We start from the raw sequence: 26,621 nt of genomic DNA, 5'->3' as shown, positions 1-26,621 counted from the left end.
ATAAATAGAATTCTTCCAGACCCCGAGAAACCCCCAGTCTTACTTTACAGTCACTATTCTACTCAACAAGAATATTGCTATCCTGACTTCTATTTGCATAGATTAGTTTCTCCTCTTTATTTTATAGACATGGTATCATAGAGTATGGACTTTTTTTTTTTTTTTTTTTTTGAAACGGAGTCTTGCACTGTTTCCCAGGCTGGAGTATAGTGGTGAGATTTCTGTTCTGCTCACTGCAAGTTCCGCCTCCCGGGTTCACGCCATTCTCCTGCCTCAGCAGCTGGGACTACAGGCGCCTGCCACCACATCCAGCTAATTTTTTGTATTTTTGGTAGAGATGGGGTTTCACATGTTGGCCAGGATGGTCTTGATCTCCTGACCTCTTGATCAGCCCGCCTCGGCCTTCCAAAGTGCTGGGATTACAGACGTGAGCCACCGCACAGGGCCGAATATGGACCATTTTTTCAGTTAACATTATGTTGTGAGATTTACCCATATTTTTACATGTTGTTGTAGACCATCCTGACAATTTATTCATTCTATTGTTAATGGCAATTTATTCATTATAATGTTAATTTGGATAATTTCTAATTTTTGTCTATGGTGGATAGAAATGCTTGGAATATTCTGGAACATGTTTTTTTAGGGAAATAACTACACATTTCTGGTGGGAATAGAATTACTAGGAGTAGAATTGCTGGGTCAAAGGGTATGTGTATATTTAGTTTTAACAGATAGTGCAAAATAGTTTCCAAAGTATTTGTGCCAATTTACACTCCCACCAGCAATGTATGAGAGTTGTGATTGCTTTACATCCTCACTAACCCTTGACATTTTCCATTGTTAAGATTTTATCCATTCTGGTGGGTGTGCAGTGGTATGTCATATTGGTTTTAATTTGCATTTCCCTGATGACTAATGAAGAGGAGCACCTTTTTATATGTTTATTGGCCATGTTGAATATTTTCTTTTGTGAAGGATCTGTTCAAATTGTTTGCCGCTCCCCTGCCTTTTTTTCTCTTGGATTGTCTTTCATTCTTACTGATTTGTAGGAGCTCTGCATATATATTCTGCATATATTTGTTGGATACATGTATTGTGAATATCTTCTTCAACCTTGTGAGTTGTTTTCTTAATGAGGTGTTTTATGAACAGAAGCTCTTAATTTTAATGTATTCTGATTATCAATCTTTTCAGCTATATTCAGAAGTTTTTGGTACTGTTTAAGACATTTTTACCTGCTTCAAAATTTACAGAGATGTACTCTATGTTTTTCTCTAAAAAAGGGAAATAACTACAGAAACAGAAGAGAAATTTTTAAAGTTATAAAAACCTCCCTGAATAACTTCATACCAAAAAATATGAATACCTGCCCTTTCTCTCCTCTACCTTCAGGTATTCATATATTTTGTTATAAAATTATTAGTGGAGGTCTCATAATTTTTAAAATATCTTCTATTTCTGTAGTTATTTCCCTTTTTTCATATCTAGTGCTGTTCATTTGTGTCTCATTTATTTTCCTTTATTATGTTTGCCAAAAATTAGTATATTTTATTAGTCTTTTCAAAAAGCCATCTTTTGGTTGTGCTGATCACTTCTATTGCTTTGTTTGTTTTCCATTTCATTTACAAGTGATCCTCCCACCTCAGCCTCACAAGTAGCTATGACTATAAATGAGTGCCACCACACCTGGCTAATTTTTTTTTTTTTTTTTTTGATATGGAGTCTTGCTGTGTCACCCAGGCTGGAGTGCAGTGGCCCGATCTCGGCTCACTGCAACCTCCGCTTCCCTGGTTCAAGTGATTATCCTGCCTCAGCCTCCTGAATAGCTAGGATTATAGGCATGTGCCATCACACCCAGCTAATTTTTGTATTTTTAGTAGAGTTGGGGTTTCACAATGTTGGTCAGCTGGTCTCGAACTCCTGACTTCATGATCTGTCCACCTCAGCCTCCCAAAGTGCTGGGATTACAGGCGTGAGCCACCATGCCCAGCCTCATTTTTGTATTTGTTTTAGAGATAGGATTTCATCATGTTGCCCAGGTTGGTCTCAGATTCCTGAGCTCAAGCCATCTGCTGGTCTTGGTCTCCTAAAGTGCTGGGATTATAGGCGTGGGCCATCACGCCCAGCTCATCTTTGTCTTTTTCTATTTCTCTGGTTTGGTTTGTCTTTCTGATGCCAAATTGTACTTCCATAAATGTATAGACATGAATATCCTACAGGTACCTTAGATTCAACATCTTCAAATGGAATTTTAACTTCTGAACAAACACACACTTCCTCATCCTAGGTTCCTTATCTTGGTATTGCACCATCACTTTTCTAAGCAACCCAACCAGGAACATGTTCAACTCTTATTTTCTCCTCACTTCCTACATTCTTTTGGTACACCATTTCCGTGTGTTTTGCCTTTGAAGTATTTCCCAAATCTAGCACTGTTACCACTGTGCTGATGCAGGATGTCATCATTGCTTTCTTGGTGATAGTTGAGTCTTCTAACTGGGTCTCCTTGATGTCATCATTGCCTCTCCAGTCTGTCTTCCAGGGTGCCAGAGAGCGAGGCACTCAAATATTTGAAATATTTTAAGTTGATTTATTTTGTGTAGTTGCAAAGGGCAGAATGAGAACCAGTAGATGAAAATTATGTTGATTTTGGCTCAATAGAAGGAAGAATTTTCTCTTTAAAAATTTTAAAGAAATATTATTATAACATTAAAGTAATTTAAAAAGCAATGGAAATCTTCCACTGTCGCACCATCCTATCAATACTGTTATTTTTATATGTCCCATCCTCTCCAGTATTTTTTCATTGATTTATATATTTGTATGTGGTTTTAATCATGGTGTCTGTGAATTTATTTTACTTTCATACTTATTATTGATTTTGTAAATATGTTCCACCTTAATCTTTATATTTTTAATTTTAATGACGTCTTGTTTTATTTAGGCACTCTACCATTTCCCTACTTTGAAACATTTAGGTTAATTCCTGATTTTGCTATTATAAAGTGTTGTAATAAATACCTTTGTACACACGAAAGCATTTAAAAATTTTTTCTACGAATATAGTATCAGGAGTGAAATTTACAGAGCTTGAACATTTGTATGGCTCTCAAATGAGTAGTACCAAATCATTTTCCAGAAGCTGCCAACTTCTCCACCTCCTCAGAGTGAATTTTCTAACAATGACAACTACTTAACAAACCTGGTTGCCTTGTGTAGGGGTGAACTCCAGTGTCACCAGCTGTGCTCAAGTGCAGATATATACGTGTGTTCAAGATAGAGTAGATGATTATCTCTAGGGTGTTGCAAAAGTAAAATCATGATTTAGAGGGAAAGTTGAACTAGATTGACTTCTGAGATATCTTTCATGCTAAGATTCTCTGGGATATTTTTTGAATTCCTATTAAGAGAATAATGCCCTGGTGGGGTGCGGTGGCTCATGCCTGTAACCCTAGCACTTTGGGAGGCTGAGGCGGGCAGATCACAAGGTCAGGAGATCAAGACCATCCTGGCTAACACAGTGAAACCCCGTCTCTACTAAAAATATTAAAAAATTAGCTGGGCGTGGTGGGGGGTGCCTGTAGTCCCAGCTACTCAGGAGGCTGAGGCAGGAGAATGGCGAAAACCCGGGAGGCGGAGCTTGCAGTGAGCCGAGATTGCGCCACTGCACTCCAGCCTGAGCAACAGAGCGAGACTCCGTCTCAAAAAAAAAAAAAAAAAAAAAAAAAAAAGAGAATAATGCCCTGCTAAGCACTGTGAGGAAAACAAAGACATACAAGATATAGCCTGTGCCCTTTAGAATTGTGGCTGAAGAGATAACCCCTACACAATGTAATAAAAAGATAATACTAGAGAATGTATGAATGATAGAAATAATATTAACAATTTTGAGCACTCTCAGAGCTTTACATATATTATCACTTTCAATCTTCCTAGCTATTTTATAAGGTAGATACTATTGTTATCTTCATTTTACAAATGAAGAAACTGAGCCAGAGAAATTAGCCCAAGACTCTATACATAGTGGATATGTAGTAACAGGGGCAGAATTCAAACCCAGGCAGTTGAACTCCAAAGTACTAAGGTTACAGAAAAAAGGATAAATTGGCACTGTGTGGGAAAGTTTCATTAAGTTGGTGTTTTTTTTGTTTTTTTGTTGTTTTTTTTTTTGAGATGCAGTCTCACTGTGTTTTCCAGGCTGGTCTTGAACTCCTGGGCTCAAGCAATCCTCCCACTTCAGCCTTCCATGTACCTGAGATTATAGGCATGTGTCACCATGCCTAGCTTGATTTGGTGATTTTGTGGATGAATCATATTTTGATTGGCAGTGATCATGGCAGAGGACATTCCAGGCAAGTTGGAAAGTCCAGTATGGTAGCATCAGAAATTCTGTCTCTGTGACTTAGAATTACAATACTGAATGTTCCACGCCTTTCCTGTATCCTACAGGGCTTTGCTGAAATTTCTTTACTCTTGGTAGTCTCTAACTCAAAGATTTTTTAAAACTGTAAAAATAATTTATAATTTAAGTTTTATTTAAAATTAAAATAGAAGGTTTATAAAATTTTGATCCAACAGCTTACACTGCTTTTCTACCAATGATCTATAGTAAAGACAGGATTTAACACAATTATATTGTTGTGAGACTGTTGAAAATAGAAAGATTTTAATGCAATTTTCTTTTTCGGGTTATTCCTTATTCCAGTCACAGAAAGGCAAATATAACAGAGTTTCTACTAATAGTTGAAATTATTCAATAATTGTACTATTCACTTTCTGGTGTGATTGTTAAGATCCAAGGAATAATGTGAAAGTGAGATTATAATTTGGCAATGGATTCAGAATTGATAAAAGCACACATGCTTGAAACTTAAGAATTCTTAAATTATAAGAACTCTAAAAACCTAACTCCACTTGAGAAATAGAACATGGAATTGTCCAAGGAATCCCACGACAATACAGGGTTCAGTAAGCCTGTCTGAAAAACTCTGTCCTAACTGTGTCCTTATTATTTAATCTGCTCCCCACAACATTTTCAGGACAGGTCTCCATTCTTTTTTCTTTTTTCTTTTTTTTTATGAGACAGGATCATACTCTGTCACCCAGGCTGGAGTGCAGTGGCGTGATCTCAGCTCACTGCAATCTCTGCCTCCTGGGATCGAGCCACTCTCCCACCTCAGCCACCCAAGTAACTGGGACTACGCGTGCATGCTACCATGTCTAGCTAATTTTTATATGTTTTACAGAGACAGGGTTTCGCCATGTTGCCCAGGCTGGTCTCCAACTCCTGAGGTCAAGCAACCCACCCACCTCTGCCTCCGCCTCCCAAAGTGCTGGGATTACAGGCAAAAGCCACCATGCCTGGCCAGGTCTGCCTTCCTAATAGGGGTGTTTTAGGCCTAAGCTGTAGCTAGTAAGGCTACACAAACAGAAAGGCACTTCACATAACTCTGGGAAGTTGGGTTTTTTTCCCTGTCATAGTCAACTGGACAGATAGCAGTAGACATACACACTGAAGACAACTTCCCCTAAAGACCCTTAGACAGGTTTCTTCAAAGAACTGACCTGTATGGTGCTAATCAACATATGTTCTGTAATTTGTTGTAGAATCTTACTTAAACTTATGCTGTTTAAATGCTGAGGGAAAAGTACTTCTTTCTAGTAGAGATAGTTAACCCAGTCTCCTTAAAAAACTCTAGTTATTACTTACACAGACAGTGATAAAAAGATGGAGGGCTAATGTTGGCCCAAATCTATTTTGAAGATTAAATCTAGTTTATTAAGTCATTATAGTTCTTTGAGAATTAATATTTTAACCATATTTTTAGGCAGGGGTCTACTATAATTTTCTAATTTTCTGAAGTACTTATGTGTCTTTATACCTCCAAATACAGTTGCTAGACACTCTCTGCAGGCTTTTTTCTAGGCCTTTCTTTTGTAACTAGAAATCTTGATCCAGAATGGTATTTTTTTCATCTGTGACATATTAATTTCACTGAAGCATAAATAATTCATATAAATGATTTTTTTTTTGAGGATGAGCTAAAGGCAGAGAATACTGTCTTCTTATAAAAGCCTCTAGTATTTTTAAAGTTTATTCGATAGTTTATCATTTGATTTAGTTACAATGAATGGCTTGCTTTTTAAGCATATCCCAAACATACACACTCTATTACACTATTTTCTAAGTGTAATAAAAATGATTTGCATTTTGCCTAGATTTTTGCATCTTATTTCAATTTAAAAATAATGTTTTAAGATAGCTTTTTTCTTTTTTATGAATTCCACAAAAGAATCCACAAATTATAACAATATGTCGTTTACCTAATGTGTTCTTTCCCTCCATGAAGCTCATTTCTCACTCTTTTGTGCCAGCACACTTAAGTAAAAAGCAAATGATTTATTTTTAAGAAATTAGAATATAAAGCACATTGTTTCCAAGGTAAATGGCAGCATTTAAGTGTGGACTAGAAAGATAGTTTTCTGAATTCCTTAGAATTGCTTTGTATTCCAGATAGATTAAAACAAGACCTTTTCATTCAAAACCTATTGTTTTCCACTAAACTCTGAACTGAAATTTTGCGTTTTTTGAGGTATAGTCTGATGATTTTCATAGCATCACATCTCCTGAAGCATATATGCCTTCTTTGATACAACATAGTGTTGGCAATAATATCTCAGATTCTTGGAAGTGGGATTGATTATTGAAAGCACTGGAAGAGGCACATTATTTACAGAAAATATTCAGCCTTAAAAAACACACATATTGGCCGGGCGCGGTGGCTCACGCCTGTAATCCCAGCACTTTGGGAGGCCGAGACAGGCGGATCACAAGGTCAGGAGATCGAGACCATCCTAGCTAACACGGTGAAACCCTGTCTCTACTAAAAAATACAAAAAAACTAGTCGGGCGAGGTGGCGGGCGCCTGTAGTCCCAGCTACTCGGGAGGCTGAGGCAGGAGAATGGCATAAACCCAGGAGGCGGAGCTTGCAGTGAGCTGAGATCCGGCCACTGCACTCCAGCCCGGGCGACAGAGCGAGACTCCATCTCAAAAAAAAAAACACACACACACACACACATATCAGGCCAGGTGCAGTGGCTCATGCCTGTAATCCCAGCACTTTGGGAGGCCAAGGCAGGAGGATCACCTGAGGTCAGGAGTTCAAGACGAGCCTGGCCAACATGGTGAAACCCTGTCTTTACTAAAAATACAAAAATTAGCCAGCACAAGAATCACTTGAACCCAGGAGGCAGAGGTTGCAGTGAGCCAAGATCACGCTACTGCATGCCAGCCTGGGAGACCGAGGGAGACTCCATCTCGAACAGAACAAAACAAAACAAAACAAAACAAAAAAACCACATACACACATCATTCTTTCTTCATCATGAGACTGTAGTCCTTTTCATTAAGTTTCCTTTTGTCAAATAGAAAATTATTTTCTTTTCTTTTTTTTTTTTTTTTTTGAGACGGAGTCTCGCTCTGCCGCCCAGGCTGGAGTGCAGTGGCCAGATCTCGGCTCACTGCAAGCTCTGCCTCCCGGGTTCATGCCATTCTCCTGCCTCAGCCTCCTGAGTAGCTGGGACTACAGGTGCCCGCCACCTCGCCCGGCTAGTTTTTTGTATTTTTTAGTAGAGACGGGGTTTCACCGTGTCAGCCAGGATGGTCTCGATCTCCTGACCTCGTGATCCACCCGTCTCGGCCTCCCAAAGTGCTGGGATTACAGGCTTGAGCCACTGCGCCCAGCCTTAGAAAATTATTTTCAATTAATTGTTCTGTTTTGCAGTCCAGAATGTAATTGCTATCCTCTATTAACTGTGCAAAGAGGAATGAAAGTTGGTTGACTTTCCCATCAGTCATATAAGTCATTTCTTCTTTTGTCTGAATCATTCTATAACATATCAGAGAATTACTTCCTTCCTTTTGTGAGTGGAAGAGCCACACCGATTATCTGTATACATTTCACTTATATTAAAAAAGTATACTGATATGTATTATGGCAGAAAAAAAGTCAAGGATAGTGAGTAATCTTAGGTAGAAATGCTTTGGATGTTACAATTACTAAGTCCTAGCATTAAAATAAATAAATTTTGTTTAAAAAAGAGTAAGGCAGAATATTCTGTTTGGTTAAAAAAGAGATGCCTGGGCCGGCCGCAGTGGCTCACGCCTGTAATCCCAGCACTTTGGGAGGCTGAGGCCGGTGGATCATGAGGTCAGGAGATCGAGACCATCCTAGCTAACACGGTGAAACCCTGTCTCTACCTAAAATACAAAAAATTAGCCGGTCGTGGTGGTGGGTGCCTGTAGTCCCAGCTACTTGGGAGGCTGAGGCAGGAGAATGGCATGAACCCGGGAGGCAGAGCTTGCAGTGAGCCGAGATCGCGCCACTGCACTCCAGCCTGGGCGACAGAGCGAGACTCCATCTCAAAAAAAAAAAAAGAGATGCCTGTAATAATACAATGCTATTATTACAGCAAAATCAATGAAATATTAGGTTTCATTTAAGCTCAGATTTTTTTCAAAGTGACTTTATTGAAATTTTATTCAACTGCACATTGGAAAAAAGTGTAATGATAATGTTACCCAATTTCCTATAACTATATTCAGTTGGCTGATTTTTCTGATACCATTATGTGTGTTAAAGTTTTCTATTTGATGCTACATTGTCTGTTGGTACACACATGAGATTATGCTTGTAACAAATCTAAGCATCATAAGAGGAGTAATTCTTTTAGCATTTATATTAAGATCTCAAAATTGAGAGCTAAGACTTTAGAAGACCAGTCCTTCTGACAATGGTAAAGAAAAGTTAGAAACACAGTTGGCCCTTTGTGTGTATATGTGTGTGTGTGTGTGTGTGTGTGTGTGTATATAATATTTATTTATTATTATACTTTAAGTTCTGGGATACATGTGCAGAACTTGCAGGTTTGTTACATAGGCATACACATGCCATGGTGGTTTGCAATTGGCCCTTTGTATCTGTGGGTTCCGCATTAGTGGATTCAGCCAACTGTGGGTTTAAACTGTTAAAAAAAATGGTTGAGTCTGTACTGAACATGTACAGACTTTTTTTCTTGTCCCCCATGATTCCCTAAACAATACAGTATAACTATTTATGTAGCATTTATGTTGTATTGAATATTATAAATAATCTAGAGATGATTTAATATATATGGGAATATGTACATAGGATGTGCATATTATATGCCAATACTGTGCCATTTTATATAAGGGACTTGAGCATCCATAGATTTCCTGTCTGTGGGTGTGGAGTGTGTGTGCCCCAAAACCAGTTCCTCATGGATACAGAGGGATGACTGTATACTTTATGAGTCACTACCTAGGTGTGCTTTTTTCTGCACAATGGAGGGCTCTTTCTGCTTTGATAACCAAAGTTGGAACAAACAAACTTTATCACTAAGGGTATCATTTTGACATTTAAACAAAGGCTACATGAAGCTCATTGTGAAGAAGGTTTAAAAGAATGTTCTACTGGGGCCGGGTGCGGTGGCTCACACCTGTAATCCCAGCACTCTGGGAGGCCAAGGTGGGTGATCACCTGAGGTCAGGAGTTCAAGACAAGCCTGGCCAACATGGCGAAACCCTGTCTATACCAAAAATACAAAAAATTAGCCGGGCATTGTGGTGGATGCTTGTAATCCCAACTACTTGGTAGGCTGAGGCAGGAGAATCACTTGAACCCGGGAGGCGAAGGTTGCAGTGAGTTGAGGTCGCACCATTGCACTCCAGCCTGGGCGACAGAGCAAGGCTCTGTCACCAAAAAAAAAAAAAACAAAGTATGTTCTACTATATTCTAATCAACAATAAGTTATCAGCATTTATTCAGTCAATAAATATTATATTGAGGCCTACTATGCTTGAGTCATCATAGGAGGGTAGTGTACACAAAGATGAATAGGCCAAATCCCTGATTCAAAATTGATTAGAGGAAGAGAAACAAACAAATGGCTATTTATTATATAATAATAATAGCCACCATTTATTAAGTGCCCACAAAAGGCTGTGTATACATGTGAACCCAATTAATCCCAACGACAACTTTGCATGATATTTTATAGCTGAAGAAACAGAAGTTCAAAGACATTAAGTAGCATGTCCAGGGTTGCCCAACTAGAGAGCATCAAAATCAATATTTCAATCTAGGTCTCTCTGGCTCCAAAACTCATACTCAATCTGTTAAATCATATATTCGCCCATGTAGGGGAGAGTGTGTAAAATCTCAGAAGAGAGGTAAAAACCCTATATTAGAATGACCAAATTCCACTTTCACTCATGAAAGAGTAATGTAAGTGTTACCCTCTTGCTGTAAACAACTAGAAAACTGGGCAAAATATATGAAGCAACTGTTTTTGGACATTAGACAACAGGCACGCAGGAATAGGATCTTTGACAGAAGAAAAGTGAGACAAGTCTTAAAATTGCCCTGGCTTTCTGCTAGAAGGCACTTTCCAGACCACCGATTCAGGGAGAGAGAACCCAAGCAGAGCATGGCAGTCTTGCTGGGTTGAAGAAAAAGATTGGAGTATGGGGAATCTGAGGCAGTTGGAGACAGAATATCAGAGGGCAGGGAGCTACACAGAGAAGGAGATCCAGAAATCAACATAGGGGTTCCTTGAGTCTTTGATTTAATATTCAGCTTTTCAGGTGTGGGTCAAAACTCCACAAGGCTGGACAAAGAAAACTGGCAACTGAACAATTCCCAGAGCTCTCACAGGGCTGGGAGATGTTCACATAATGACCAGTCAAATGGAGAGCCGTTCTTGAACACTTAGAATATGCAATAAAGACTCCAGAAAGGTTACATGTTAGCAGTAGAGCTAAACCAAACTTTTAGTAAAAGCCTCCAGATTTAATCTAATGAAGTTTAAAAACATGCCTCAAAAGGATCAAGCTTATCTGCCTGCCAAAACAGTTTTTAAGAAAGATAACGAAATTCAAACATTCAACAATGTAACATTCTTATTGATATGTAAAGCAGCAGGAAAACTGATCCATAACCTGCAGGACACCAGTCAGTAGAGACAAGCCCAGAAATTTCAGCAATGATAAAATTAGTAGATAAGGACTTTGAAACAGCTGTTATACCAAGTGCAATGACAGCCTATGTTTACACACAAAAATGTATGCAAATGTTTATAGCAACTCTATTCATAATCTTCAACGTGTGGAAACAATCAGGTGTTTCTTAATTAGAGAATGGATAAAAAGACAAAAAGGAACAAACTACTGAAACATACAACAACATGGATGGGTTGCAAATGCATTCTAATAAGTGAAAGAAGCCAGAATCAAAAGACTACATACTGTATGATTCTATTTGTACAACATTTTTCTGTTTTTAATAGCTTTATTGAAATGTAATTTATATACCATGCAATTCACTCATTTAAAATGTACAATTCAATGGTATTTAGTATAGTCACAGAGATTTGCAACCATCACTGCAGTCAAAATTTTAGAAGATTTTTGTCACCTGAAAAAAACTCATATTCTTTAGCTTTCACCTCCCTGTCTTATTTCTCCTCTCCCCCAGTCCTAAATAACCATTAATCTATTTTCTGTCTCCAGATTTGCCTATTATGGGATATTTCATATAAATGAAGTCATATAATATGATGAATTTTGTGACTGACCTCTTCACTTTACATTGTGATTTCTTTCCCCCCGCCCCCACCACAAATAGGCCTTTTAATTTGACACTATTAAAAGTCTGAATGTTAAACAGATTCTTGGACTGATGGTTCATATCTATCAGCTCATTCAACTTTAGCACCTTTCTCATCCTTGGTAGCTTTTTCAAAACTACTACTTTCATCATGAAGCTACATGAGTTTTCCCGATTCAAACTTGGGCTTCTTCATTTTTACTTTCCTAATGAAGACATCATGGAGAGGATAAATAGTCAAGCCTTTTCTATGTCTTTTCCAGTGCTGTCTGGAATCAATTTATTGACCACTTCTTTCAAGTCATTTGTCTGCACCTCTCAGGTCATGATTTCCATCATCTTCTGGATTTGGCAGACCTGTTAGTGTTAATTGTAAGAAGTCTTCCATATATAATTGTTGCATATTTTAGTAAAATCAACACAAAACAGACAAAGTAAATAATCATCGGTAGTCTTGACATCAGTGTGAACTTAAATCATGGTCTGCTATTTTTTAACTGTGGAACACATTTTGTCACAGGTAAGATCCATGCCATGGACCTTAGTCAGGCATTTTTGCCCTGAACATCTTCAGGATCAGCTTGAATTTTCTAAATGCAACTTCATCATTCTGCACATCAGACAAACTCACTTCAAACACATGATCCTTGAGGCCATCAGATGCAATTTTGATTCCTTGAGTCCTGGTGACAAGTGTCTTTCCCATAGTTATGTTGAACATAACAGGTGCTTTCACATCATGCCAATCTTTCTTAGAAAATGGATCAAGCTATTTGAGCCCAGGAGGTCGAGGCTGCAGTGAGCTGTTGATCACACCACTGCACTCCAACCTGGGCTACAGAGCAAGACCTTGTTTCTAAAAAGGCAGGAAGGCAGGAAGGCAGGAAGGCAGGAAGAAAGGAAGGAAGGAAGGAAGGAAGGAAGGAAGGAAGGAAGGAAGGAAGGAAGGAAGGAAGGAAGGAAGGAAGGAAGGAAGGAAAGGAGGGAGGGAGGGAGGGGGGATTTTAGACTTGCCAGCCTCCATGATTGTATGAGCCAATTCTTTATAATAAATGTTTTTATTTATTTTATTTTATTTTATATATATATATTAAAAAACTGCACTATCTATCTATCCTCTCTGTCTCTCTCTCTACTATATATAAAAATAACCTCTCTGTCTCTCTCTCTCTTTACATACATATATATGTATATATATATTTTCTTTTTTTTTTTTTTTTTTTTTTTTTTTGAGACGGAGTCTTGCTGTGTCTCCCAGGCTGGAGTGCAGTGGCGTGATCTTGGCTCACTGCAAGCTCTGCCTCCCAGGTTCACGCCATTCTCCCGCCTCAGCCTCCCAAGTAGCTGAGACTACAGGCGCCCGCCACCACGCCCGGCTAGTTTTTTGTATTTTTAGTAGAGACGGGGTTTCACCATGTTAGCCAGGATAGTCTCGATCTCCTGACCTCGTGATCCACCCGCCTCGGCCTCCCAAAGTGCTGGGATTACAGGCGTGAGCCACCGCGCCCGGCCTATTTTCATCCTACTAGTTCTGTTTCTCTAGAGAACCCTGACTGATATGCTAGCTGAACTCATTGAATAGTTCTGTTTTTTTAGAAGATTCCTGATTATTTTCTGTATCCTAGTTTTTTTAGAGGATTCCTGAGGATTTTCTATATACAAAAGCATGTCATCTGCAAATAGATATAGTTTCAGTTCTTCCTTTCTAATCTGGATGCCTTTTATTTCCTTTTCTTATCTAATTGCCCTGGCTAGAACCTCCATTACAATGTTGAATAGAAGTGAAGAGACATCCTTGTCTTGTTTCTAATCTTAGAGAAGCATCTAATTTTTCACCATTAGGTATGGGTTTTTGTTTTAGGTGCCCTTTGTTATGTTGAAGAAGTTCTCTTGTTAGTCTCCTGAGTGTTTTTTTAATCATGGAAGGGTGTTGGATTTTGTCAAATGCTTTTCCTGCATCTCTTGAAATGATCATGTGATTTTTGCTTTGTATTCTTTTGATATAATGTATTACATTAGCTGATTTTCAGATATTAACCCAAGCTTACATTCCTGAGATAGACCCCTCTTTATCACTGTGTGTGTGTGTATCTGTGTGTGTGTGTGTGTGTGTGTGTATTTATATTGCTAGATGTTTTGCTAGTATTTTGTTGAGGATTTTTGTGTCTAATGCATGAGAGATATTGATCTGTAGTTTTCTTATGTTGCCTTTGGTTTTGGTATCAGGATAACACTGGCTTCATAAAAATGAGTTGAATTAGCCCTGCACAGTGGTGCACACCTGTAATCCCAACTACTCGGGAGGCTGAGGCACGAGAATTGCTTGACCCTGGGAAGCAGAGGTTGCAATGAGCTGAGATAGCACCAGTGCACTCCAGCCTGGGCAACAAAGTGAGACTCTGTCAAAAAAAAAAAAAAAAAGCATGCATGAGAGAAATGATATGAAAAGTTTTTACTTATCTTCTACTTTTTGGAAGAGTTTGTGAAGAGTTGATATTAATTCTTCTTTAAATGTTTGGTAGAGTTTAGTGGTGACGCTATCTGTGACTGGGCTTTTCTTTTTGTGGATAGTTTTAAAAATTGTTAATTCAAGGTCTTCACTTGTTATAGATATATGCATATTTTCAATTTCTTCTTGAGTCGGTTTTGGTATTTTGTGTAATTTAGGCAATTTCCATTTCATCTAAGTTATCTAATTTACTGACATATTGTTGTTCATAGTATTCCTTTATAATGCTTTTTATTTCTGTAAGGTCAGCAGTAATGTCTGGTCTTTTATTTCCAATTCTAGTAATTTTAGTCTTTTATTTACTTGGTCAAGCTGGCTAAAGGTTTGTCAGTTTTGTTGATCTTTCAAAGAATCAGCCTTTGGATTCACTGATTTTCACTATTTTTTAATTCTCCATTTCATAAATGTCTACACTAATCTTTATTATTTCCTTCCTGTGCTTGCTTTAGGTTTAGTTTGCACTTTTTCCAGTGTCTTAAGGTGGAAAGTTAGGTTATTTGAGATCTCCTTTCTTAATATAGGCATTTACAGTTGTAAATTTTCCTCTAAGAAATGCTTTAGCAGTGTTATGTTTTGTTATGTTGTATCTTCATTTTCATTTATCTTGAAGTATTTTCTGATTTCCACTTTATTTTTTTGACATGGTATCTCTCTCTCTGTCACCCAGGCTGGAGTGCAGTGGAATGACCTTGGCTCACTGCAACCTCTGCCTTCTGGGTTCAAGCGATTCTCCTGCCTCAGCCTCCTGAGTAGCTGGGATTACAGGCATGCACCAACACGCCTGGCTAATTTTTGTATTTTTAGGTAAAGACGGGGTTTCACCATGTTGGCCAGGCTGGTCTCAAACTCCTGACTTCAAGTGACCCACCCGCCTCAGCCTCCCAAGTGCTGGGATTACAGGCATGAGTCACGTCTGATTTCCCTTTTGATTTATTCTTTGATCCATTGGTTATTAGGAGTATGTTGTTTAATTTCCACATACTTTTTTTAATTTAATATTTTTATTTCCATAGGTTATCAGGGAACAGGTGGTGTTTAGTTACATGAGTAAGTTCTTTAGTTATGATTTGTGAGATTTTGGTGCACCCATCACCTGAGCAGTATACACTGCACTCAATTTGTAGTCTTTTATCCCTCACCCCCTTCCACATACGTTTGAGTTTCCCATTAGTTTCTAGTTTCATTCCAGTGAGGTCAGAGAACATACCTTTTTTTTTGAAATTGAGTCTTGCTCTGTAACTCAGGCTGGAGTGCCTTGGTGCGATCTCAGCTCACTGCAACCTCCGCCTCCTGAGTTCAAGCAATTCTCCTGCCTCAGCCTCCCAAGTAGCTGGGATTACAGGCATGTGCCACCATGCCTGGCTAAGTTTTTTGTATTTTTAATAGAGACGGGGTTTCACCATATTGGTCAGGCTGGTCTCGAACTCCTGACCTTGTGATCTGCCCGCCTTGGCCTTCCAAAGTGCTGAGATTACAAGCGTGAGCCACTGCACATAGTTGAACATACTTTTTATTATTTCTATCCTTTTACATTTGTTGAGGTTTGTTTTGTGCCTTAACATATGATTTACAGGCTGGGTGCAATAGCTCTTACCTGTGATCCTAGCACTTTGAGAGGCTGAGGCAGGAGAATGGCTTGAGGTGAGGAGTTTGAGAGACTAGCCTGAGCAACATAGTGAGACCCAGTCTCTACAAAACAACAACAACAACAAAAACAAAAACAACAAAAACAACCAACCAACCAACAAAAACCAGCCAGATGTGATGGCATGGTGCCCGTGGTCCTATCTACTTGAGAGGCTGAGCTGGGAAGATTGCTTGAGCCTGGGAGGTAAAGGTTGCAGTGAGTTGTGATCACTCCACTTCTCTCCAGCCTGCGCAGCAGAGTGAGACCCTGTCTCCTTGACTCAAAAAAACGTAAATATGTGCACTTGAGAAGATTGTATATTCTGCTGTTACTGGGTATAGTGTTCTATATATATCTGTTAGGTCTAGTTAGTTTAGACTGTCGTTCAGATATTCTGCCTAATTGTCCTATTCATTACTGAAGTTCAGGTATTGAAGTCTGAAGCTGGTATTGCTGAATTGTCTGTTTCTTCCTTGATCAGTTTTTCTTCATATTTTTTGTGTTCTAACATTAGGTGCATATATTTATATTTATTTTGTTTTCTTGACAGGTTGAACCTTTTATTATCCCCAGATGCCCCTCATTAGCTCCAGTTACAACCTCTGCCTTTTGATTGGTTTAATTCATTCATGTTTAATGTTACTATTGATATATTTGGTTTATGACAGTCATTTTACTTTTTATTTCTATGTGTCTTATGTCTTTTTATTGTACCTCTATTCCTCTTTGACTTGTTTTCCTTGCGCTGAGTGAATGAAGCATTTTAATCTTTTTTCACTATTTTTTTGAATTTCTTTAGTAGTTGCACTAGGGTTTATCATGCACATCCTAACTTATCAGAATCAGTTTCAGGTTTATACTAGCTTAATTCCAGTGAGACATGGCAATGTTACCCTTATATAGTCTCTTTTCTCCCTTTTTGATATTATTTTTATGTGTATTACATCTATTAATGACACAAGATCAACAATTATTGTTTAATTGGTACTTTATCATCTGTAGCTATTTCCTTGCCCAAACAGCTTTTCTCCTACTCACCTTCTTTGTGCTATTATTGGCAAATATACTACATTTGTTTAAGTTTTAGGTCAAGCATATACCATATGCATGTTATTTTACACAACTTATTATATAAAATTTAGTTCATTTAAGAGAAGAAAGGAGAAAAATGTGCATTCACATTGCCTTTTATAATTGCATTATAAGAGCACCTTTACTGATGCTCTTTGTTTTCTCATGTCAGTTTGAATTATTGTATGTGTTGTGATAATTTTCAGCCTGAATAATTTTCTTTAGTATTTCCTGTAAGATGAATCTGCTAGCAAAATTCTCTCAGTTTTTGTTTATCTGGGAGTGTTTTTATCTTACCTTTGTTTTTTAAAGATAGCTTTGCTGAATAAAGAATTCTTGGCTGACAGTTTTTTTTTTCTTTGAGCTCTTTGAGTATGTTGTCTCAATACCTAACTGGCCTCCATTGTTCCTGCTGAGAGGTCAGCTGTTTGCCTTATTGAGGTTCCCTTGTTAGTAATGAGTCATTTTTTCTCTCGTTGTTTTCAAGATTTTCTCCTTGTCTTTGGTTTTCAGCATTTTTACTATGATACGTCTATTTGTGGATCTTTTTGCTACTCAGAAGTGCATCCTTAGGTCACCCTGGGATAATGGTGGTTGATATGCCTTGTATATTTGTCCTGCCCAATCCTCATGTTGAAATGTAACTGGAGGTGGGGCCTGGTGGGAGGTGTTTGGGTCATGGGGGCGGATCCCTCATGGTTTTGTGCTGTCCTTGTAATGGTGAGTTCTTGCAAGATCTGGTTGTTTAAAAGTGTGTGGCACCTCTGTGCTCTCTCTTGCTCCCACTCTTGCCATGTGAGACACCCCTGCTCCCCCTTCGCCTTCTGCCATGATTGTAAACTTTCTGAGACCCTCACCAGAAGCTGATGCCAGTGCTATGCTTTCTGTACAGCCTACAGAACCATGAGCCAATTAAACCTCTTTTCTTATAAATTACCCAGCCTCAGATATTTCTTTGTACAAACACAAGAACAGCCTAATACAGCGGTTTCATCTGGGCTTTCTTCGGCCAATTCTTTCCCTTCCCAGTTATTAAACACAACTAATTGCTGGTGATCGCTCCATTATTTTCATCAGTGTCCCAGGCATATATTACTCTACAGTTTAATCCAATCAAATTTGGACTTCTTTAAAGGGATAGTTACTGAGTTTCCAGTGTTTGTAATTTGTTCTGACCACAGGAGGACTTCTCTCAGTTATCTATTGCCTGATTCTCTCCTGAAAACTAGCCAGCCTACAGTTTAGCAAATATCTCTAATGAATCTACCAATCTCCTTCCAATTGCTTTTTGATACAACCTCCATTGTATTTGAGCATGTCCTTATCCTTGAACTTCTCCATGCTCTGTTGCAATAAAGTCACTGTCTTTGGAAAGAGATTAGGAGCTATCTATTTTATGCACTACTGATTTTTTTTCCTTGGAAAAATATCTGAGCCACAGCTCTGGAGCTAGGTATGGAGACATGGTGTGCTTGTCTCTGAGTGACACTCAGCTTTAGGAGCTGAATGCCAAGTGGAGGGGGGACAGTAGACTCAGATCTTCTCAGCTTGCCTCTCCCAGCATAGAACCACTGCCTTATAAGTCAGGGCAAGGGTGATTGAGACCTCAGCATTCTCAGTGGTACTGTACCCTAGGCAGAACTTCCATCTCACCATGAGCCCCCACCTCATGGCCATACTCACATAGAATTTAGCAATAGTTGGAGGCAAGAAGAAAAATACTAATGTTCTTTCCCTCCCATGAAGATAGCCCTCAGAGTGGGAGCTTGGGAGAGAGGGAGGCTTGTGTTCTTGGCTATCCCAATCTATAATGGAATGGAGTGGAATGTAACTGAGCTGGGAGGGTGGAGGGAATGGTTTTGGTTCAAATACCACCAACTTTTGTTGTTCTTGGCAAATTTTAGAAGATATTCTTGAACAGAGGCTTCTTAAATTACTGTATGCCTTTAGGTATAACAGAGACTTCAATTTTTAAAAACAGTTTTTAGCAGTTTTGCTCGAGAGCTGTTCCGTGGAGCTCCTCACACTGACATGTGGGAAATTGATCTCTTACACAATATTCTGGCAAAGGCAAAACTATAAGGACAGAAAAAAATCAGTAGTTGCCAGGGCTGAGAGTGAGGTTTAACTACAAAGGGACATGGAGGAGTTTTGGGGCTGATGAAACTGGTTTATAGTTTTATTGTGTATACATTTGTCAAAACTCACAGAACTGTACACTAAAAAGAACAATTTTACTGCATGTAAATTATACCTCAATAAAATAAAAGGGGAAAAGCTATTATAAATATGCTCAAATATTTAAAGGAATATGTAAATATAATGAGAAAAATGGAAGGAGTTTTTGAAAAGGTCCAAATAGACCCTAGGGCTGAAAAATACCATATCTGAAATTTTAAAATATCACTGGATGGGTTTAACAGCAGATTAGAAGTTATAAAAAAAAAAAAAAAAGATCAGTGAACTTGAAGTAGAATATAGAAGTTATTCAAATTAAAACATAATGAAAAAACAAAATGAAAAGAATGGGGCCTCGGTGACTTACAGGACAACATCAAACAGTCTAAGCTATGTGTAATTGAAATTCCAGAAATTTGGTGGGATTTTAAATGATAATGTCTGTAAATGTTACAAACTGATGAATTATATCAAATAAGGAAGAAATAATACTAATTTTGAACAAAGTCTTTAAGAATATAGAGGAGAAGTCTTCACAACTCGTTTTATGAGGCCAGAATTATCCTGATACTAAAACTGAAGACATTCCAAGAAAACAAAACTATGAACCACAATATCTCTCATGACTATAGTTGCAAATGTCCTTGACGAAATAGTAGAAAATTGAATCCAGCAATATATGGAAAGGATAATGTGTCATGACTAATGTGGTTTATCCCAGGAATGCATGGTTGGTTTAAAATTTGAAAATTAACCCATGTAATTCCCCATGAAGGAGAAGAACCACACGATCATCTCTACAGATGCAGAAAAAGTATTCAACAAAATTCAACATCCATTTGTGACTTGAAAAAAATGAAAACTTTGGCCAGGCACAGGGGCTCACGACTGTAATCCCAACACTTTGGGAGGCCAAGGCAGGCAGATGACGAGGTCAGGAGATTGAAACTATCCTGATCAACATGGTGAAACCCCGTCTCTACTAAAATAGAAAAAAAAAAAAAAAAATTAGCTGTGCCTGGGGGCGCGTGCCTGTAGTCCCAGCTGCTTGGGAGGCTGAGGCAGGGGAATCATTTAAACCCAGGAGGCAGAGTTTGCAGTGAGCCAAGATCGTGCCACTGCACTCCAGCCTGGTGACAGAGCAAGACTCTGTCTCAAAAAAAGAAAAGAAAAGAAAAAATGAAAACTTCAAGAAAACAAGGAGTGTAAAGGAACTTCCTCAACTTTATAAAAGACATTTACAAATAACCTAAAGGTGACATTACTATACTTAATGGTGAAAGATTAAACACTTTGCACCTAAGACAGGGAATAAGACTCTTGCCGTTTATAGTCAACATTATACTAGGGGTCCTACCAGCTAATTAAGGTAGGAATAAGAAATAAAGGTATATAGATTGGAAAGGAAGAAGTAAAAGTTAAACTTTTTTAAGAATGACATGATTGTATAATAGAAAATCCTAAGAAATCTGCAAGAAAGACACCACCAGAACTAATATATAATACATGAATTTAGCAAGGTCACAGATTAATACATAGAAATGTATTGTATTTCTATTATCAATGAAAAACTGGATATGAAATTTCTAAATACCATTTATAATACTGTAAAAATTTATGAAATATTTAGGGCTAAATTAATAAGACATATGAGATGTGTACAATGAAAATTACAAAATGTTGCTGAGAGAAATTAATGAAGACCTAAGTAAATGCAGATATGTACCATATTCATGGATTGGAAGACTCAAGTAAGATGCTAATTTTCCCCAAATTGATCTATACATTCAATGCAATCACAGTCAAAACTTTATAGCCTTTTTTTTGTTTTTGTAGAAATTGACAAGTTGATTCTAAAATTTAAGTGGAAATTGAATGAAACTATAAAAGTCATAAAATTTTTGAAAAAGAACAAAGAGAACTTTATCAGATTTCAAGACTATAAAAGCAACAAGACTATAAAAGCAAACAAGATAAGGTGATATTATGCTAAGGATAGACATACAGATCAATGGAACAGAACGGAGAGTTCAGAAGTAGACCCACACACATATAGTCAATAATTTTTTATAAAGGTACCAAGGTAAAAGGTAGTTTTTTTTAAACTAATAGTACTGGAACAACTGGATAGTCATATGAAAAAAAAATGAACCTCAATCCTTACCTCACATTGTACACAAGATTGACTATAACTAGATTAAAGACCTACACATAAGAGCTAAAATTATAAAACTTCTGGAAGGAAACATGAGATAAAACTTTTGGGAAAAACTTCTTAGGCAGTTCCCTAAAAGTACTAACCATGAAAGAAAAAAATACTGACAAGCTGGACTTTATCAAAATAAAAAAACTTATCTCCCAAAGACATTATTAAGAAAATGAAAAGGCAAGCCAAAAACTGGGAAAAAAATATTCTTAATACCTACATCTGACAAAGAACTTGTATTTAGACTATATTTAAAAAAACATTTACAACATAATAATAAGACAAACAACTCCCTTTTTAAAAATATCAAGAATTTGAAGACATATCACAAGAAAATATGTATTAATGGGCTGGGCACAGTGGCTCACATCTGTAATTCCTGCACTTTGGGAAAAAGTATTAATAAAAGATAGTTTGAAAGATGACATACTTTCATAGGAATTGATAAGAACACACAGAGAGATCAAATTCTTCCACTTGGTTTTGGATGCTTTGTGTCATTATCCTGACTTTGTTCACAATTAAGACTTTGAAATTCTCAGAATAGGAGAGGAGAAAAATTTGAATGAAGCTGGTCTAAACATAAGGTAGAAAAAAAGCCTTCAGATAATCCTGATGACACTTCTAGTTACCTTTTGCTTCCTTTCCTTACCAAATTTCTCACAAGATGCTTTCTATTTGCTGTACCCCTCCTTACCGGTTTTTCCATGCAGGAAGCTGGCTTCTTCTCCCACCTTCACTTCCCCAACTACTCTCTTCAAAATAAACAATGACTTCCTAATTAGTAGATCTCACAGTCTCTGTTCCTTTTTCATTCTTCTTGATCAATTTTTATTTTAGTTTTTAGAGACAGTCTTGCTCTGTTGCCCAGGCTGGAGTGCAGTGGTACAATCATAGCTCACTGCAGCTTTGAACTCCTGGGCTCAAGCAATCCTACTGTCTCAGCCTCCCAAGTAGCTGGGACCCAGGTGTGTGCCACCATGCCTGGCTAATGATTTTTTGTAGAAATAGCATTCTTGCTTTATTGCTTAGGATGGACTTCAACTCCTAGGCCCAAGCAATCCTCCTGACTCAGCCTCCCAGGAAGCTGGGACTACATTTGTGTACCACCACGCATGACTAATTATGTTTAAAAAATTTTATAGAGACTAGGCCTTGCTATGTTGCCCAGGCTGGTCTTGAACCCCTGGGCTCAAGCAATCTTCTCACCTCAGCCTCTCAAAATGTTGAGATTACAAGTGTGAACCATCACACCCAACCTTGATCTTTTTTTATATTGATGATATACTCATTTTAAAACAGTCCTTCTTATTTCTATGATACACTTCTCATTCTTTGTCCATCTGTTCTCATTCTTTTTCCATCCACTTCCCTCTTTTGCTTTTGTTCCTTCTTCCACCTCTAATTGTGGGCATCCCCAAACATCTCCCAAGATCTTTGACCATATGCTCTTCCAGCTCTATATGCTTTCCTTTGGAAGGTTCATCCATTCTCAGGGTTTCAAGCATCACATGTATGCTGTCAACTTCCATATGTGTTATCTAGAGCCCTGATCATCCCCAAGAGCTCCAGTTCTATATATTTAACCTTCTATTGGGCATTTGTACTTTAAGTTAACACTGTCATGTCAAATCCAGTATACTCATCTTTTTATTCACCACTGCCTTCCCCTTTCCACACATAGAACAAGTTTCTCTACCCAGTTTCCTTCCTTCTCAGCATCACCTTTACCTCAGTGTCTTAAGTTCAGAATCTTGAAATCATTCTCCTGCATTATCCTCATTTAGTCAAGTATCAGAATTCCCCTAAGCCTTCCCTTTCCAGTCTGTTCTTACTGCTAAAACTCAAGTCCAGACTTTCATCCTTTCCTATTTGAATTACTACCACAGCCTCCAGGCTCTCCCACAGCCTCCTGCTCTAGCCTAGATACCACTGCCATCTAATCTTATTTAAATATAACTTTCCTCATATCATTTCCCTAATCAAAAATATCTCATGAGTCCTATTTCCGACATCAAGTCTAAACACCTTTTCCTGGCTTTCGGGCTGCTTGTAGCCTGGCTCCACCTTATCTGTCTTATTACTCAACATGTTCCCCTTCCTTGAGTTAGGTCAGTTTTCTCATTGTCACAAGAACTGGCCAAGTTCATTTCTTCTTCTGTATCTTAACAAGTGTATTTTCTCTTGTCCAGAATGCCTTTCTTTCCATTGGCCCAACTCATATCCATTTTGCAAGAGAATTGTCTATGCTTCCTGTGTCCAATTCCCTGCTTTCTGTTCTCTTTAACCCACTTTAATCAAGCTTTTATCACCACCACTTTACTATTCACGCCATAATTCTTATTACTTTCCTATCATTAGTCACTTCCTCAGTCTCTCCCATCTCAGTAAATGACACTATCATTTACTTAGTTGCTCCAAACCTAAAAGCCACCCTTAGTTCTTCTCCCTCATAACCTATATCCAGTCCATCAGTGAGTCTAGTGGTTTTCCATTCAAAATATATTTCAAATCTGGCCACTTCTCACTATCTCACTGCTACCACTCTGGCCCAAGCAAACAGTACCTCTCCAGTGGTCTTCTTGCTTTCATTTTTGCGCTTGCACAGTTTATTTCACACAACGTATCTTTAAAGATGTCAATCTGTTCATGTCACTTCACTGTTTATGGCTTTTAAGGCCATACCTAATCTGCTCTAGCCCAAGGCTCTGACCTTACCTTCTTTCAATTTCCCCTTACTTCCTCTTCTCTATTTTCTCCGGCCTTCTTTCTGTTTCTACAATAAACTAAGCTTTTTGACACCTCACTTACACATGGACACATTTCAGAATAGTCACTAGATAGGTTAGAAAAGAATAAGTGTTTTCAGTTTCCACAATATTTGTCACTAAAATATGTATGATATTGAAAGGAAAAACTTTTTTCTGAAATCTACATTTTTGTATCAGTTTATTTTTATTTTGAAATAATCTCAAGCTTACAGAAAAGCTGCAAGTACACAGAAATCATGTTTTATTTTCTGAGCCATTTGCTTTATCACCCCATATACTGTACTATGCAATTCCTGTAGGCAAGGACATTCTCCTATATATTCACAATATAACCATCAAAACTGAGAAATCAGCTTTGATTCGTTACTGTCATCTAACTTCAGATTCCTTTCAAGTTTTTCCAATTGTCCTAGTAATATCCATTATGGCAAAAGGATCCAGGTTAGAATCATGTGTTGCATTTAGTTAAATTTCTTATCTTCCCTTAGCTTGGAACAGGTCCTCAGTCCTTCCTTGACTTTCATGACTTTGACATGTCTTAATAGAACAGGCCACTTATTTTTTAGAATGTCCTTCAATTTGCATTTGTCTGATGTTTCCTCAAGATTAGATTCAGGGTATGCATCTTTTTAAAGAATAACATAGGGCTGGGCATGGTGGATTACGCTTGTCATCTCAGCACTTTGGGATATCGAGGCAGAAGGATCATCTGAGGCCAGGAGTTCAAGAACAGCCTGGGTCACACAGCAAGACCCGTATCTCTTAAAACTTTTTTTAAAAGTTAGCTGGGTGTGGTGGCACGCGCCTGTAGTCCTAGTTACTCCAGAGGCTGAGGCAAGAGGATCACTTGAACCCAAGAGTTTTAAGGTTGCAGTGAGAGCTATGTTCACACAACTATACTCCAGCCTGGGTGACAGAGTGAGACCTTGCTCATAAAAAAAAAAAAAAAGAAAAAAGAAAGAAAGAAGGAATATCACAGAATTGGTGCTGAGTAATCTTTACTTCCTTCAACTGACACATGATTTTGATTTGTCCCATTATCAATTATGTTTTATTTGGTCACTTGATTAAGGTGGTGTCTGTCAGCCTTCTCCGCTGTAAAGTCATTTTCCCCATTGTAATTAATAAGTAGTTTATAGAAAAGTAGTTAGAAATTATGTAAGTTATCCTGCTCCTCATCAAACTTCCCATTTATTCACTTATTTATATCAGTATGGACTCATGGGTCTTTATTTTATCTGTTACTAATTTATTATTTATTTTCATGCTCATATTCTCTAAGATTTTGCCAGTGGGAGCCTCTTCAAATTGGCTCCTGTGTTCTTTGACATGCCCCTCTAATTAAGTACTTCCTTACATCCTGTCACAAGCTGTTCCAGACTCGTCTTGTGTTTTCCCTGTTCCAGTCCTGGAATCAGCCATTTCTTCAAGGATCCCTGGTTTTTCAGTGGTTCCTTCTAGTAGCCACAATGTGATTTCTGTCAGTGGATAGAACTAGGGAATATATGTATGTACACACACACACACACATCTATATTTATGTATCTACATGAAAACCCATGATTTCACACCTATACCATCAATGCCAGTCCAATACTGTAGAGTTCATTCTAGCTTTATCACTTTCTATATTTGTAATTTTTCTCCATCAGTGAGAGAACTGGCTGCTGTTATCATTAGCTTATTTATTTGATCAGTTCCCTCAAATGTAACCAAACTCCCATCTTTGCCACCTTACATATAGACATCCATATCACACCTCTAGGACTGTTGACTCTACTCCCCAGACTGCCTCCTACCCGACTTGGGCTTTGACACTGTGCCTTGGGTCTTTTCCCCCATGTAGATGGCCCTCCTTACCCTGCTCAGGCTCTAACTCTGGCACTCCCACTGTGGGTCACCCACACTTGTGATGCCCTCCTTACTCCATTCAGCACTGACTCCCCAAGTCATGCTCGCCCTCCACATGGTTGCCCTCCTCACCCTGCACAGGCTCTAATATGGATGTTTAGCTTGCTCTGCCCCACCTGACGTTGGCTTTAGGATTGAGCTGTTTCTCAAGGATTGGGAAAAGGAAGAAGTAAGACCATATTTTATTTAGAAAATGCTTCCTACTTAGTGTAGCTTTCACTATGAGTTGAGAAGGCTATAACATTTCTGTTCCCTTTGACCTAAAAAAGTGTATATTATTAGTATCTATCTGCCTTAAATACTGTAGTAATCAGTGGACCAGGAGCCAAATCATTTTGGAAAGAACACCTACCCTAAATGAATGTAGAAACAAAACAACCAGATAAAAAAGAAAGATTCCTTCACATTTTTTCATCTTTTGTTCAAATGCTTTGGTATTATGGACATAGTCTCAGAATCACTATTGAGTGCTAATGGTTAATAAGTTCATGAACCTTACATTTTGAACAGGGTAGTTTCTGATGCCAGAGGTCCTTGGATCAAAATTAATTGTATCTTTTAAAACTGAGAAATGCAAATATTTAGTCACAATAACATTACTGTCATTCAGTCATACTACAAGATTTTGCAAGGCAGTGTCTACATTGAATTGATTGT

The 26,621-nt window shown here is 38.1% G+C and overlaps 2 protein-coding genes and 1 pseudogene across 3 annotated transcripts in view; 1 reads left to right on the top strand and 2 right to left on the bottom strand.

Annotated features, from left to right (window-relative positions):
* The window catches only part of ASCC2 (activating signal cointegrator 1 complex subunit 2), a 402,689-nt gene that overhangs the window by 335,648 nt on the left and 40,420 nt on the right, over positions 1–26,621 (bottom strand). The gene's annotated exons all lie outside the window — the stretch shown is intronic.
* The window catches only part of HORMAD2 (HORMA domain containing 2), a 92,238-nt gene that overhangs the window by 44,872 nt on the left and 20,745 nt on the right, over positions 1–26,621 (top strand). The window lies entirely within an intron of this gene.
* Positions 11,744–26,006, bottom strand: LOC126929236 (40S ribosomal protein S3a-like; annotated as a pseudogene).

Source organism: Macaca thibetana, chromosome 10, assembly GCF_024542745.1.
Source record: "Macaca thibetana thibetana isolate TM-01 chromosome 10, ASM2454274v1, whole genome shotgun sequence".
Classification (NCBI taxonomy): domain Eukaryota; kingdom Metazoa; phylum Chordata; class Mammalia; order Primates; family Cercopithecidae; genus Macaca; species Macaca thibetana.
Note: the sequence above shows the minus strand (reverse complement) of the source record. Positions and strands in the feature narration are given on the sequence as shown.